Genomic DNA, 14,673 nt, shown 5'->3' with positions numbered 1-14,673 from the left:
TCCTATGAATAAGTGTTCAAATCTTAGAAAGTATGTGTTGTAGGACCCATGTATATTAGACATCATTTTCTCGTTTTGATGCATACTAGCACCTCCTAAAATATTGGATACTTTTTTTAACACTCTGTATATATTATTTATTTATTTGTTCGTTTGTTCATTTATTTATTTAATTAAATGTTATACATAAAAATCACGCATATTTCAGATTATACACCCACAGACACAAAACTAATGGAATGGATACATGTTTGTTTGAACCCAAGTGTTTAACGATCACTGCTTTCAATCATAGTAGTAATATCGGCCCTAGAATTTATAACAAACTAATAAAGAAATACCCTCATATATTTACCTCCAGCAGTTTGAAATTTAAGAATGTATCTAAGCAATTTGTTATGAGTCAGTATTAATTTTTTGGATGTTCTTTTATGTAATTTTGTCATGTAACTTTATTATGTATTGAATTCTCCCCTGAGTACGACATCACTCTCTTTCAGGGGAGTGATATAATTCTGTACATTTGCAATATTTCTTTTTTTCTTTTTCGCAATAAACATTTGTAATCTAAAATTATATATCACACTGAATACCACGAAGGAATTAAATTATAATAATAATATTATTAACGGATATTGTTTTGATTTAAGCTGCAAGGAAATTCTAATGTGGTCTGTCATGAATTGAATACAAACAAGTATTACGTAAGCTACCGTTCACATTGTAAATTCGTCGTGGGTAAGATGCGACAAGGAAAAAGAATTTACAAATTACGTAAATGGAATAATTCGTGCACTAATAATCAAACTTGACTGTATTGTATTTTATAACATCCCGTTATTCGGTGTAGTAGGCCTATACCACTCCACACATCATCTCTTTATTCATCTTTCACTGTTGCTACTTCTCGTCACTGAAATTCTCTGACGCCTGAAGTCAAGGGCTGCCGAACTTAAATTACTTTTAAATGTAAATTAGAAAAATATCTTATGATGAGTTGCCAGACCTAACACGTTGCAAATATTTAATGCAATGTGTTCCACTGTGTTTATTTTCATTTTTTGTTCCTTATTTTTATTGTGTAATCATGTAATCGTGTTTATTTATCACTTAACACCAATATGTATCCCACTGTGTTGCTTTTTATATTTATTTTATTAGTCATTTTTTATTGTGTATATTTTATTCAATTGTCGGTTTTTGGTTTAATTATGTAAATCCTACTTACTTGTAATCTAATACTAATATGTAATCCAATGTGTTTATTTTTATTTTTTGTTTCTTATTTTTATTGTGTACTAATGTAAATCGTGTTTGTTTATCACTTAACACCAATATGTATCCCACTGTGTTGCTTTTTATATTTATTTTATTAGTCATTTTTATTGTGTACATTTTATTCAATTGTTGGTTTCTGGCTTAATTATGTGAATCCTACTTACTTGTAATCTAATACTAATATGTATTCCAATAAGTTTATTTTTATTTTTACTGTGTACATTTTTTATTGAATTATCGGCTTCTGTTTTTGTGTGATTCATATTTGATTCTAGCAACACTATGTTTGTTTTTATTTTATGAGGTAAATTTTTATGTAACTACCTCTATTGATCTCATTATGTACCTAAATTGTATCAGTATGTAATTACTTAAATGCGATCCAGTTGTACGTTCAACTATGTAAGCAAGTTTTAATCCTGGTTGAGTGTAAGAAAAGGCCTTACGGCCTTAACTCTGCCAGATTAAATAAAGCTGCTATTATTATTATTATTATTATTATTATTATTATTATTATTATTATTATATTAGATTATGTTTGACTCAATACTAAAACTGTTCAAGGACACCTCACAGCACTTGAAAATTTGTCAAACACTGCAACATAAACAACCCATGTAATCATGGATACTTACGTTGCTTTTGTACGTACTCTTCTGACTGTACCAGCTGTAAAGACTGGCCTGGATTTCAAATCAAGCGATTCGAAATGGAATCAGTCTTCATCGAAGGCCATAAAAGAAAACGAAGCAATCTCACAAACTTGCACTGTCATTTCCAGCAGTTAGGTCGTTCTTCTTTTCAGAACAGCTGACACCATGTCAGTGACACGAACGGGCTGCTCCCACGAAAACTAGGAGTAACCATAGCGATGCTGAATGGCCATGCCTCGTCGGAGAGTAGTAGACTTCTGTTTATTTACATGCTGAAGCACTGCGCCGCGCATGCGTCGCACACACGGGTCCGCACATCGTGACAATATAGATCGGATCCGTGGCAACAGAAATAGACCAAATGAAGAGAGAGTACAGACACTGCCGCAATGCTGTGTCCGGGTACATCGACTCTCTTCGTCTAAAGTGGCAGTTTTAATAGTAGCGTAGCAGTAGTACGCATTTTATTCAAGGCGTTGGAACTCTGAAATTTGTAACTTCTGTATTTTCAGTCCTATGAACTGACATTTTTATCACACATTGTAGGTCATATGGCCATGCACCATACAAATTTTCATTGTGACATCTCAACTTATTTTAAGCTCTTAATTATTTTATTCTTATGTCATTAGGAAAGTCTAGGATAACAGAGACGGTTTGGAATACGGATATATTATGCGAAATTTTACCGTTAGATGGCAGAAGCGTTCCATGCGGCACGACATGTTGTAGTGTTATATTATGTCATATGCTACATAACATCAGTGTTGCTAAGAGTTGTTCATATAATCCCGCTAGATGACTTTCGAAAACCCGCGATTTTCTAACAGATATCTCTAGATTTTAATTTAATAATAATAATAATAATAATAATAATAATAATAATAATAATAATAATAATAATAATAATAATAATAATGGTCAATATAGAGCATCCGCCCGCCAATGTAATGAAGATTGCACACTTTTATAATTTCCAATGTGGCGCTATAAAGAAATTTTGAATACTTTTATCCAGCCACAACATATTTCAATTATCGTTATTGCATTATAGCCTATGTTACCGTTAAAACCCGAAATCCGACAAAACCAGTTTCAACTAGTAAAAACTAGTTTTGATAATGCAGATAGATAGAAAGTGAATTTTGTAAGATCTAGATTCAATGACAGGTTAGGTTTGGTTTGTTTATGTTTTTTTTTTTAGGCTTTTACCAAACAAAAACCATCTATCTATATTTGCTTAAACTAGTTTTTACTAGTTGAAACTGGTTTTGACAGATTTCGGGTTTTAACGATAACATAAGATAGGCCTATGGAATTATCACTATATTAACACATCCATTATTTCACAAAACACACACTGAACGAATTAAATGTAATTATGAAAGCCGTCAATAATGCTAATATGAATTTCATTTCAGATAATTTAAAGATTAAAAACCGCTAGTATTCCCGCTAAGCGGGATAATATAATTTTACCCGCGAGACGGTTATCCAAAAAAGCTAGATTTAGCGGGAAAACCGCTGAATTGGCAACACTGTGCTACATTCATTACGTTCTGCCGTTTGTTGGTTTTCTGTGCGTGTCAAAATTTTATTTATAATTATTTTGTATAACATCGTATAATTTAGTACAGTTCAGTATAATCTTACTTCATAATTTAATTTAATTTACAATAAATAATAGCTTAAACTTGTATAAAACTGAGCGATTCCCCTTAAGAGATGGATGGGGAAATCTGCAGTATGCAGAATATAGATATGAGTAAACTGGATGTTCATGAACCTAAACGAGAACTTTGAAAACGAGGTGCAGGAATAAAAAAAAAATAGAAACTTTGTCGAAGGTGAATATTGCCTCTTCAATCATTAATATTGTAAGTACAGTACGCGAAAAACAGGATATACAGCCACTAATGTATGTAAGAAAATATCGGTCTTGAATTCCTCGTATTTTTCAAATAAAACATACACAACCTCGATGCAAACTATGTTAGCTTAGATTATATTCAGTACTTGTAGGAGTCTCCAATACGTCTTTGCAGTTTGGAATTGAATGGGTTACATCAGTTGCTCGTCTATGCGAATAAGTTAGGAGAAAAACCACAAACTATTAGGGAAAACACGGGAATTTTACTTGAAGCAAGTAGAGAGATAGCTTTGGAAGTAAATCCCGAAAAGACAAAGTATATGATTCTGTCTCGTGACCAGAATATTGTACGAAATGGAAATATAAAAATTGGAAATTTATCCTTTGAAGAGGTGGAAAAATTCAAATATCTTGGAACAACAGTAACAAATATAAATTATACTCGGGAGGAAATTAAACGCAGAATAAATATGAGAAATTCCTGTTATTATTCATTTAAAAGTCACGTTGAGGTTAAAATTCAGATAAGTTGAATAATATAGAGTGTATACAAATGATTAATCAGGTTTTAGCATCGTATAGCTTAAAATTTATAATGTCCACCCATTTGTGCTCATAGCCAATAGAAAGAGCATATTCTTAAATTTGGTATCTCTCATTTCAGATTTCATTCTGACTCTTCAGTGACTCACTAGTGGGGATTGGTATAATGGTGACTGATCAACAGAAAGCATTTTGTGTTTTGGAATATCAGAGTACTCAATCACTGTGTAGCGTGCGTTCCGGAGACAGTACAGAGGAGACCCACCAAAGCATTCTGCGGTGGTATCGACAGTTGAAAGACAAAGGGTGCTTGTGTAAAGGAAAAAGCTGAGGACGATCAGGTGTTTCAGCTGAAAAGGTGGAGAGAATCCGAGAGGCATTCGCTCGTAGCCCACAAAAATCAACACGTCGAGCACAGTCGCGAACTGGGCATTTCTCACGCAACTGTGAATACCGTGACGGGTGCGACGTACCTAAAAATGTTGCAAGAATTTTTGTTTCCTCAACTGACAAATGACAACCCATACTTCATCTTCCAGCAAGACGGAGCTCCGCCTCATTGGCATAGAGAAGTGCGTCGATATCTGAACGAGGAACTTCCAAACCGGTGGATTGCGCGATGTGCTCAGGATGATCTGGCACTCCTCAGGTGGCTCCCACGGTCTCCTGACCTCACAGTTTGTGATTTTTTTTCTTTGGGTGAAAGAGAATGTTTACATGCTACCTATGCCGACAACATTGGCTGAACTCCGGGATCGCATCATTGCTGCGCTGAGGAACATCGACAATGACATGCTCCAACGTGTATGGGTCGAACTGGACTACCGCATAGATGTGTGTCGGGTAACACGAGGAGGGCACTAGAACATTTGTAATGATATGTACAGAACTTGAAAATGTGCTCTTTCGATTGGCTATTAGTACAAATGGATGGACATTATACATTTGAAGATATACGATGTCAAAACCCGATGAATCATTTGTATACACTCTGTATATAATAAGGAAAATTATATTATAATTACCTAGATATTATATAGAATTAATGGAAAAAACAAAGTAATGACTGTTTACAATAATAGAAATAATAATAATAATAATAATAATAATAATAATAATAATAATAATAATAATAATAATAATAATAATAATAATGGTAATAATAAATAAAAATTATGTCGTAAAAAAATTCTGTGCATTTAAAATATTTCTAAACAACCTACAGTAATTTTAAACGACTGAGGACTAAGACTACCCCTGATTTCCAGCGGCAGCGAATTCCAGGAGCGGGCCATGGCTATTGAGAAAGAACTTGAGTACAGAAATGTCTGATGACGTGGTACTGATAACAACAGATTGTTCTGTGAACGTGAATTACGATTATGATGTGAAGCTAGGAGAGTAAACCGAGAGGCAAGGTAGTTGGGTGTGAAATCATGTATAATTCGATATAGCAGGCAAAGAGAATGTACTAAACATCGATCTTACAAGCGGAGCCAGGAGAGTCGTAGAAAATATTCCGATATATGATCATGTCGGCGGATATTGAAAATAAATCGGACGCAGACATTATGTACACATCTTGATTACACAACTTTTAACACTGTATCACTTCGGAATATGTATTAAATGTCTTTCTCGTGTGAAATTTTACCCGCTTCACATGTTTCGGCCTGGTGTTGGCCTTCTTCAGAACTGGTTGTTGCTCGTCTTGGCGCCTTTTGTTTTGTTTCCTGTGGGGTTCTGTTTGTGTAGTGTAATGTGGAGTCAAAGAGTGTGTATGTTCTGAAATTGAGTTGTGTGTTGAGAATTTCATTTGTATGTGTTTTTGTGTGTGTATATTTCGATTGTTCTAGTGTGTTTAGTTTTTGGCTTTTTGGTTGGATGTGTAGAATTTCCATGTCTGTGTTGATGTCTTTGTAGGTGTGGTTAGCATTTGCGATGTGTTTTGCATATGTGGAAGTGTTTTGTAATTTTGTTATGGCTGTGATGTGTTCTTTGTAACTTGTTTGAAATGATCTGTCTGTCTGTCATATGTAGAAGTTGTTGCAGATGTTACATTTGAGTTTGTATACGCCTGTGTGGATGTATTTGTTTGTTTATGTTGTTTGTGTGTTTTTGTAGAGTGTTATTTGTTCTGATTGCGATGTTGTAATTTAATTTCTTGAATGAGGTTGCAATCTTGTGTGTGTGTTTTTGTTTCGTATGTTAGTGTGATGTATTTTTTGTGTTCTTGTGTTTGTGTTGTATTATGTTTTTTGTGATTATGTTTTGTCTTTCGTATTATGTTGTCTATTATGTTGAGGTTGATTCCACATTACACTACACAAACACACCCCCACAGGAAACAAAACAAAAGGCGCCAAGACCAGCAACAATTATTTCTGAAGAAGGCCAACATCAGGCCGAAACATGTTAACCAGGTACAGTAAAATTTAACACGAGAAAGACATATAATACATATTCAGATTATGCACACGTTGAAGTTTTTGAGAAAGTTCAGCACTTAGGTCGCATTCGTAAATCCAATACTGACAAGAGTACCATCCTGTGCCTTGGCAAAGGAAGGCCCCATTTCCACACGAGTACCTGATAAATCCCTAGCCCAGAGTACCAGGTCCGTAAACTCTATATTAAGTACTGCATTCTCGATTACCACGAAGACTTCATCCCAGGTTGAGAACGCTGGTGAATGAAAGAGGAAAAAAAAGGAGTGCCCCGAGATAATTCTGTCAAAGGTTTACTTTCTCCACCACGGTTTCTAGTTATAGCTTGTGGTGACGCAATCTGTCGCGTCCCTGAGTTTTAATAAACTGAATTTAGTTCCAACACTGTATAAATGTTCGGAAATTATCCTTTATACCAGGCATGTCAAAATCCTGCACATTGTGCAGTCGCGCACATTGTGCACTTGTCTCCGTGCGATGTGCAGTTCCTATTCCCCTACCTGGTGGGAGAGAATCGGTTTGGAGGGGAACGCGACAGGGCTGTACATTACCTGCAGTAGCAGAACATCTTTGGTTTCAGTAACACAGATCAGTACGGGTGCTCATTGAGCTGTGATTGTGAATGCGTTATGAAAAATAAAGTGAGGAGTCCACAGATATAACGAAGAAGAGAAATCACGAATCATATAACGTAACTGTTATGATGTTTTCCTCAGCCAACAGTAATTATTTTAAAATGAAAGGTTTTCATCATACCAAGTGGACTTAATAGTGATGTGAGAATTTAAATCAGATTAATAAAGTTCTCAAAATATGATATTCGCCAGCTCTTATTTCTTAATTAGTACTCTCACGGCAAGATAAAGATGACAATGGTGTTGTTTTGGAGTCTGTACTAACACAGCCATCAATGGTTAGACGACTTACAACTTTTATTTGATAAGCTGATAAGTGATGAGAATATTGTGTGAAGAATACATGTGAGGGTCTTGAGGTTGTAAGGGAAGGAAGAAAGCAGCTATTTGTAAGGCGGAAACATTTTCTGGAAAAATAATACATAATGGCGAATTTTCCATCTCACGTTACTACATTATCTTAATATACTTACGTTAATAAGTCTTTAAACCTGACATAAAGAAAATGTCCTCACTTCACAGCTTGTGAAGTACTCTTTTAACTGAATTCAGTAAAGCTCCCAACTTTATGAAACTTGCTCTCAACGTTTCCCAAATAAACTATATATAAATTTAAATTCAAGCTTAATTTATACAATTTATTAATAATAATGTGAATTTCTATTAATATACAGCAAGGAAATGATTCCAGTGTAAAAGTCTCACAATGTCCTATTGCATATAATTGGGAGTAAAATATTTTGTGCGAGATCGTGCGTATTTGCTTGGTTTCCGCACAAAACCAACCCGCGGTAAGTCTAAAATTCCACATTCAGTATTCCCAACCGAACGCACATAACAATTTCCCTCTTCTTACCGCTTAAGTGACATATTGATTTTACTGCTTTAGGCTTTAACATATTATTTTTAGAGACGTTCAATATAGTAATAATTATAAATTGGAAACTTACCACTGCAATTTCACCTAAATTGCACTGTTAATTATTGTTTTTAAATATTTGCAAAAATTAAGTAAACTCTACAACTCCACTAAAGTTACTGCATTTCGTGATGCATGTAACATTAAGGAAGCCGTTTGTTTTAAGTTGGCATTTATAGACTGGGGGAAAAAAAGACAGACGTATATCACGGCCTGCTGGAGTATAGTAAACACAGAAAACATTTTAAAGCAACAATGTTGAAGATAGATATTTTTGTTTTCAAAAATTGCCGTCATTGAACAGAAACCAAGATGGAGATTTCATTGCAACTAATTAGAAATTCCTCTTTCAGGTATGTAATAAACGATCTTCGCACAAAATAATGTACGATACACGAGCGGTATGTTTTCTTTCAATTCTCGGAAATTAAAAAAGCTCAACTACGTTTCGCTTTTTCAAACTTTTCCTCGAACATGAAAACTTCAACTCTTGTAACGCATATTACTATTCTTTAACATTTGTGCATCAATGGTCCCAATAATGCTTGACGAACAATGAAAGAGTAGGAGTACCTACTACGTAAAATGAAATACTGTGTTCGTCTTTTGTTGTTTCGAAATTACTGCAATATTTATATCTTCTTCAAATACTATATACAAATCATGTAAATAAATGATTATTTACAAAAGACTGCTTTGTGAATTGTAACTGAGTAAGTCTATTGTTTCTTGTGTTACAATTATTGTCAAATATAGACACTGACAATAATTGTGTTTTTTCCTTCTGCTAAGTATGTTTATAATGTCCAAATGTCAATTTAATTGAACACTAGAAGCGCAGAATAGATTCTTGTACATCACTCCCGCTAAGAACTGGTAAGAGCAACACGTGAATGACGCAATCTGCACAGACCGGCGTTCCGCGCACATACACTGCACTTTCAGTGTCTGATTTTTGACATGCCTACTTTATATCCAGAGTTAAACTGCGATGTTTCGGGGTTTACAGTTTTCCTTTCTAGAAGTGGTTAACACTTGCAAGTGCGGCAGCCAGAGCGTCCGTCTCACAGCTGGGGATGTACGGCTTTGGCACAGAGCCAGCGTCCTCGACAGAGTGCACGGCGGTACGCACTTGGATTTGGGCGCATGCCACCAGCATGCCTCCATATGTCTTATAAAAGGGCATTTCCGTACACAGACTCCAAATAGACTGCGGGACTCGCGGAATAACCAGGAAACAAATGACAACAATAACGCACGCCGAGGTCGAGTGGCAAATGTCGTGGAGTTAGAAAAGAAAATAGCTAATGGCCACAAAATATGGACTTCTTCAAGAAACTGAAAGAAATATCTAAAGTTATTACTTACTTACTTACTTACTTACTTACTGGAATTTAAGGAACCCGGAGGTTCATTGCCGCCCTCACATTAGCCCGCCATTGGTCCCTATCCTGAGCAAGATTAATCCAATCTCTATCATCATATCCCACCTCCCTCAAATCCATTTTAATATTATCTTCCCATCTACGTCTCGGCCTCCCCAAAGGTCTTTTTCCCTCCGGCCTCCCAACTAACACTCTATATGCATTTCTGGATTCGCCCATACGTGCTACATGCCCTGCCCGTCTCAAACGTCTGAATTTTATGTTCCTAATTATGTCAGGTAAATTATACAATGCGTGCAGCTCTGCACTTTCTCAATTCTCCTGTAACTTCATCCCGCTTAGCCCCAAATATTTTCCTAAGCACCTTATTCTCAAACACCCTTAATCTCTGTTCCTCTCTCAAAGTGAGAGTCCAAGTTTCACAACCATACAAAACAACCGGTAATATAACTGTTTTATAAATTCTAACTTTCAGATTTTTTGGTAGCAGACTAGATGACAAAAGCTTCTCAACCGAATAATAACAGGCATTTCCAATATTTATTCTGTGTTTAATTTCCTCCCGAGTGTCATTTATATTTGTTACTGTTGCTCCAAGATATTTGAATTTTTCCACCTCTTCGAAGGATAAATCTCCAATTTTTATAGTTCCATTTCGTAGAATATTCTGGTCACGAGACATAATCATATACTTAGTATTTTCGGGATTTACTTCCAACCCTATCGCTTTACTTGCTTCAACTAGAATTTCCGCGTTTTCCCTAATCGTTTGTGGATTTTCTCCTAACACATTCACGTCATCTGCATAGACAAGAAGCTGATGTAACCCATTCAATTTCAAACCCTCTGTGTTATCCTGAACTTTCCTAATGGCATATTCTAGAGCGAAGTTAAAAAGTAAATGTAATAGTGCATCTCCCTGCTTTAGCCCGCAGTGAATTGGAAAAGCATCACATAGAAACTGGCCTATACGGACTCTGCTGTAAGTTTCACTAAGACACATAAGAAAACAAGCCAATAATGACGCAACATATCTAAATATCATAATTAGAGCCCGGTTCTTTAACAATTAAAACAGGCAGGCAGAAAAGACAATAAAAACGTAAAAAAGGAACAATAATTTTTTAAAAAGGCATTATAAAGTTTAAAAAGGCATAATATATTTTAGCAATAAATTTAAATTATATCAACATAACTCACATGTTTACTTCGTGGTTGACACATGTTGACTTAAAAAATAATTTTTTCGTGATTAACTGTCTTTTCACAAACCTTACATAACAAAACTGTTTCATCGCTTGAAAACACGAGTCCCAAATTCACTAACGTAAGCATGAAGTTTACTTTTCAATGGTTTACTGAATTTAGGCTTTTAGCTAACAGATAGTGATGAGCAGAAAATTACTGACCTGTGATTTTATCACGGTGATCGAAAAATCACGATCACACCTGTGATTAAACAGCTCTTTAAACAGTGATCACAGTTCGAGAGCTAAACTGCTCACCACCTGAACAGTTCACGTTCTTTACTCACTGCGTGCGCTGCGCTGCTTATGCTACCTAGTGACAACATTGGAAACTACTACGCCCGCGAACTGTAAGCGTCCGATTTTAACAATACATTCAGTGTAGCCAACTCAGTAGATTTCAGGCTGATCCTGGCAGATTTCAATTTCTTAAAGCCGGAAAATATACTATTTCAGCCGACAGCCGAAAATGTGGCATGTTTTTGCATTGCTTAATTGATTCCATTATTTTAAGCAGTAACATTAATTGGCTACGCTAATCAACCAGTAAAATTACAATAATAACATTTGACCAAATATGACAATGATTTAAAAATAACAATGTTTCATTCAGCTTCTGAGTGATATGTGAATTCACACACACACACACACACACACACACACACACACATACACAAATACACACACACACACAATGTCAAAATTACTAATTTTCCATTTTCCCTTATAATATTTCACTTTAGGAATAGTGGACAACATCTGGGTAGCCAGACGACAAAAAATGTTGTTTGTTTATAGGATTAGATTAAATTAATGAATAAGTAATTAGATAAATGAATAAGTAAATAAATAAATACTGACTTTTAAATCTTTAATCTGTTTTTAAAATTGATGAAACGCCTGTATTTACATCTCAGTATTGTGCTTACACTTGACTTCTGTGAAGTACAAACACATAACCTCAACATTTTCTCGCCCTCACCTATCATGTGCGAAATATCGAGAGCACTGAAACACCGCAGTGAGACGCTGTGATGAGCGGGGAAGAATGAACTGTGCAGTGTTCACCTCGGATAAGTTCGCAGTTCAATCACTGTTTCACTGTCTAAGAACACCGTGAATATAAATGAGCAATCACAGGTCGAACAGTGATCACAAAAGATCAGTTTATCTCATCACTACTAACAGATCTTATACCTTCTGTCTCCCGACAATAATCGACTGTTCCTCACTCAAATTTCTTTCTCCTAAATAATGAACACGTGTAGCACAAAATTGTAACAATACAATTTGAAAATATGAAAGAGAACGAGCTCAATATTTAAAATTATAAAGCCGATTGTTGGTATTGTGAAGACATGACATAATTATTTATTTCTAACTGTGGATTGTCGATCAAGCATTTCAGACAGATTAAAAATGAAGATAAGAATTACTCCTAACTTTTCTGTACTTACTACAGGACATGCGAAAACCAGAGTCTACTACCAACGATTTAAAGTTTTAGAGAACTCACATACTCCTGCGGTACTGCTGACCAAACAGTGGACCATATAATATTTCATTGTCAAATTTTACTAACGCAAAGAGACGCCTCCCAGAAGTGTATTTCGCAACAAGATACATGCCCGCTGAACAAGAGTGTGATAGTAAAAAAATATATGAGATAATTTCTATACTTTGCACAATCAATAGACTTTCAAAAGCGCTAAATCTATGAAATATATACAACGTTTTGATGTGTAATAATAAGATTTAAAACCGTTTTGTACCATATAAATTTTATTTTTCCAATAGTGTAATAAAAGTGACGTAAATTTTGTAACAAGGATTCTAGAGAGAAGCATGTATTATTACTCCAAGTAATGGAGCATGTTGTAAAAATAAATCTTTATAGAAAAAAAACGCGGGCGCACGCGCACGCACGCACACACACGCACACGAGTGTTCTGCCCATGGGCAGGTCTTTCACTGCAAACCAAGCTTTCTCCAATCTCTTCTATTTTGTGCCTTCCTCTTAGTCTCCGCATATGATCCACATATCTTAATGTCTTTTATCATCTGATACCGTCTTCTACTCCAAACTCTTCTCCCGTTCATCACTCCTTCCAGTGCATCCTTCAGTAGGCAGTTTCTTCTTAGCCAGTGACCCAACCAATTCCTTTTTCTCTTCCTGATCAGTTTCAGCATCATTCTTTCTTCACCCACTCTTTCCAACATAACTTCATTTCTTATTCTGTCTGTCCATTTCACAAGCTCCATTCTTCACCATATCCACATTTAAAATGCTTCTATTCTTTTCTCTTCATTTCGTCGTAATGTCCATGTTTCTGCCCCGTACAATGCCACACTCCACACAAAGACTTCATCAGTCTCTTCCTTAGTTCCTTTTTCCAGAGGTCCGCAGAAGATGCTCCTTTTTCTATTAAAAGCTTCCTTTGCCATTGCTATCCTCCTTTTGACTTCTTGGCAGCAGCCCATGTTACTGCCCATAGTACGTCCCAAGTATTTGAAGCTGTCCACTTGCTCTACTGTCTCATTTAGAATTCGCAAGTTTACCTTCTTTATTTTTCTTGCGATAATCATGGTCTTCGTCTTGTTTGCACTGATCTTCATTCCATACGGCTCACAGCTGTCATTTAGCTCCAGTAACATATCACTCAGCATCGTCTCCTCCTCTGCTAACAACGCCGTATCATCAGCAAATCTAAAGGCCCATTCACAATTAAAATTAAACATAACCGTAACATAAACACAGAAGTTTGCGCCCATTCACAACGATTCACATAAGCATCGACATAAACATTACCGTAAGACGTTAACATGAAGGTTTGCAAACACCAAACTTTCATGCTTATGCTTACGTGATTTGCAAACAGATCACAATCGTGGAGCGGTGAAGTATACGACAGAATATGAGGAAATGGCGTCGTTGTTATGTTTCCACGGTTATCAAGTATGTTTGCCGTTATGTTTATGTTCCCATCGTGAATGATGGTATGACTTCTTGATTTTACTGTAACGTTTAGTTAACCCTTACGTTATGTTTAATTTTCATTGTGAATGAGCCTCTATGCACTTTATTCTTCTTTGTCCTACTTTTACCCCTCTGATGCTAATAATGTCTTATTGCTGTGTTTTATACGCGCAATAATAATTATCATTTACGTAAGTAATTCGGTTTTGCAAGTTATTTAGTTTTATTCGTTGAGTAATCTTATTAAATTGCATTCGTGGCTTCATCTCAGTAGCATAATTTCGAGTTCGTGAAATTATCAACAGTAATCTCACTAGAGGTTTTGATTTATCTAGAGAAAATCAAAACTCGAGTGGGATTTAATTGACTATTACACGATTAGAAGAAGGTATGTAAAGATTAGAAGTAACGAAGTACTCCAATACAATAAAATATTAATTGACTTACGAAAATACAACTGTCTTCAAATGTATTATTGTACCATCTCAACATTACAAATATTACGCTATGTGCATGCTAGATGGCAGAAGTGAGTTATGATTACTAACAATACCTTCTCGTCGAGAAGTTCTCGATCTATATCACAATGGCAGTGTTAGTAGTCAAGAAGGCTTTGTTGATTCAGTTTCATTTTTATTAAAACAGTTGCATTCCACTTCAATTATCCGAATCCCAGTAATCAACGACACTTGACAGATGATTTTCAATAAATCTTAGTA

General features: G+C 35.5%; 1 protein-coding gene across 2 annotated transcripts in view; it reads right to left on the bottom strand.

The window, feature by feature from the left end:
* The window catches only part of LOC138696020 (uncharacterized), a 39,306-nt gene extending 37,070 nt beyond the window's left edge, over positions 1-2,236 (bottom strand). For both annotated transcript variants that reach the window (XM_069820495.1, XM_069820496.1), the window contains exon 1: positions 1,914-2,236. The gene's annotated coding sequence lies outside the window, so the exon portion shown is untranslated. The remainder of the gene's footprint in view (positions 1-1,913) is intronic.
* Positions 2,237-14,673: the final 12,437 nt, after the last annotated feature.

The sequence above is a fragment of the Periplaneta americana genome, chromosome 3 (assembly GCF_040183065.1).
Source record: "Periplaneta americana isolate PAMFEO1 chromosome 3, P.americana_PAMFEO1_priV1, whole genome shotgun sequence".
In the NCBI taxonomy this organism is placed as follows: Eukaryota; Metazoa; Arthropoda; class Insecta; order Blattodea; family Blattidae; genus Periplaneta; species Periplaneta americana.
This window is presented reverse-complemented; position numbering and strand designations above follow the sequence as displayed.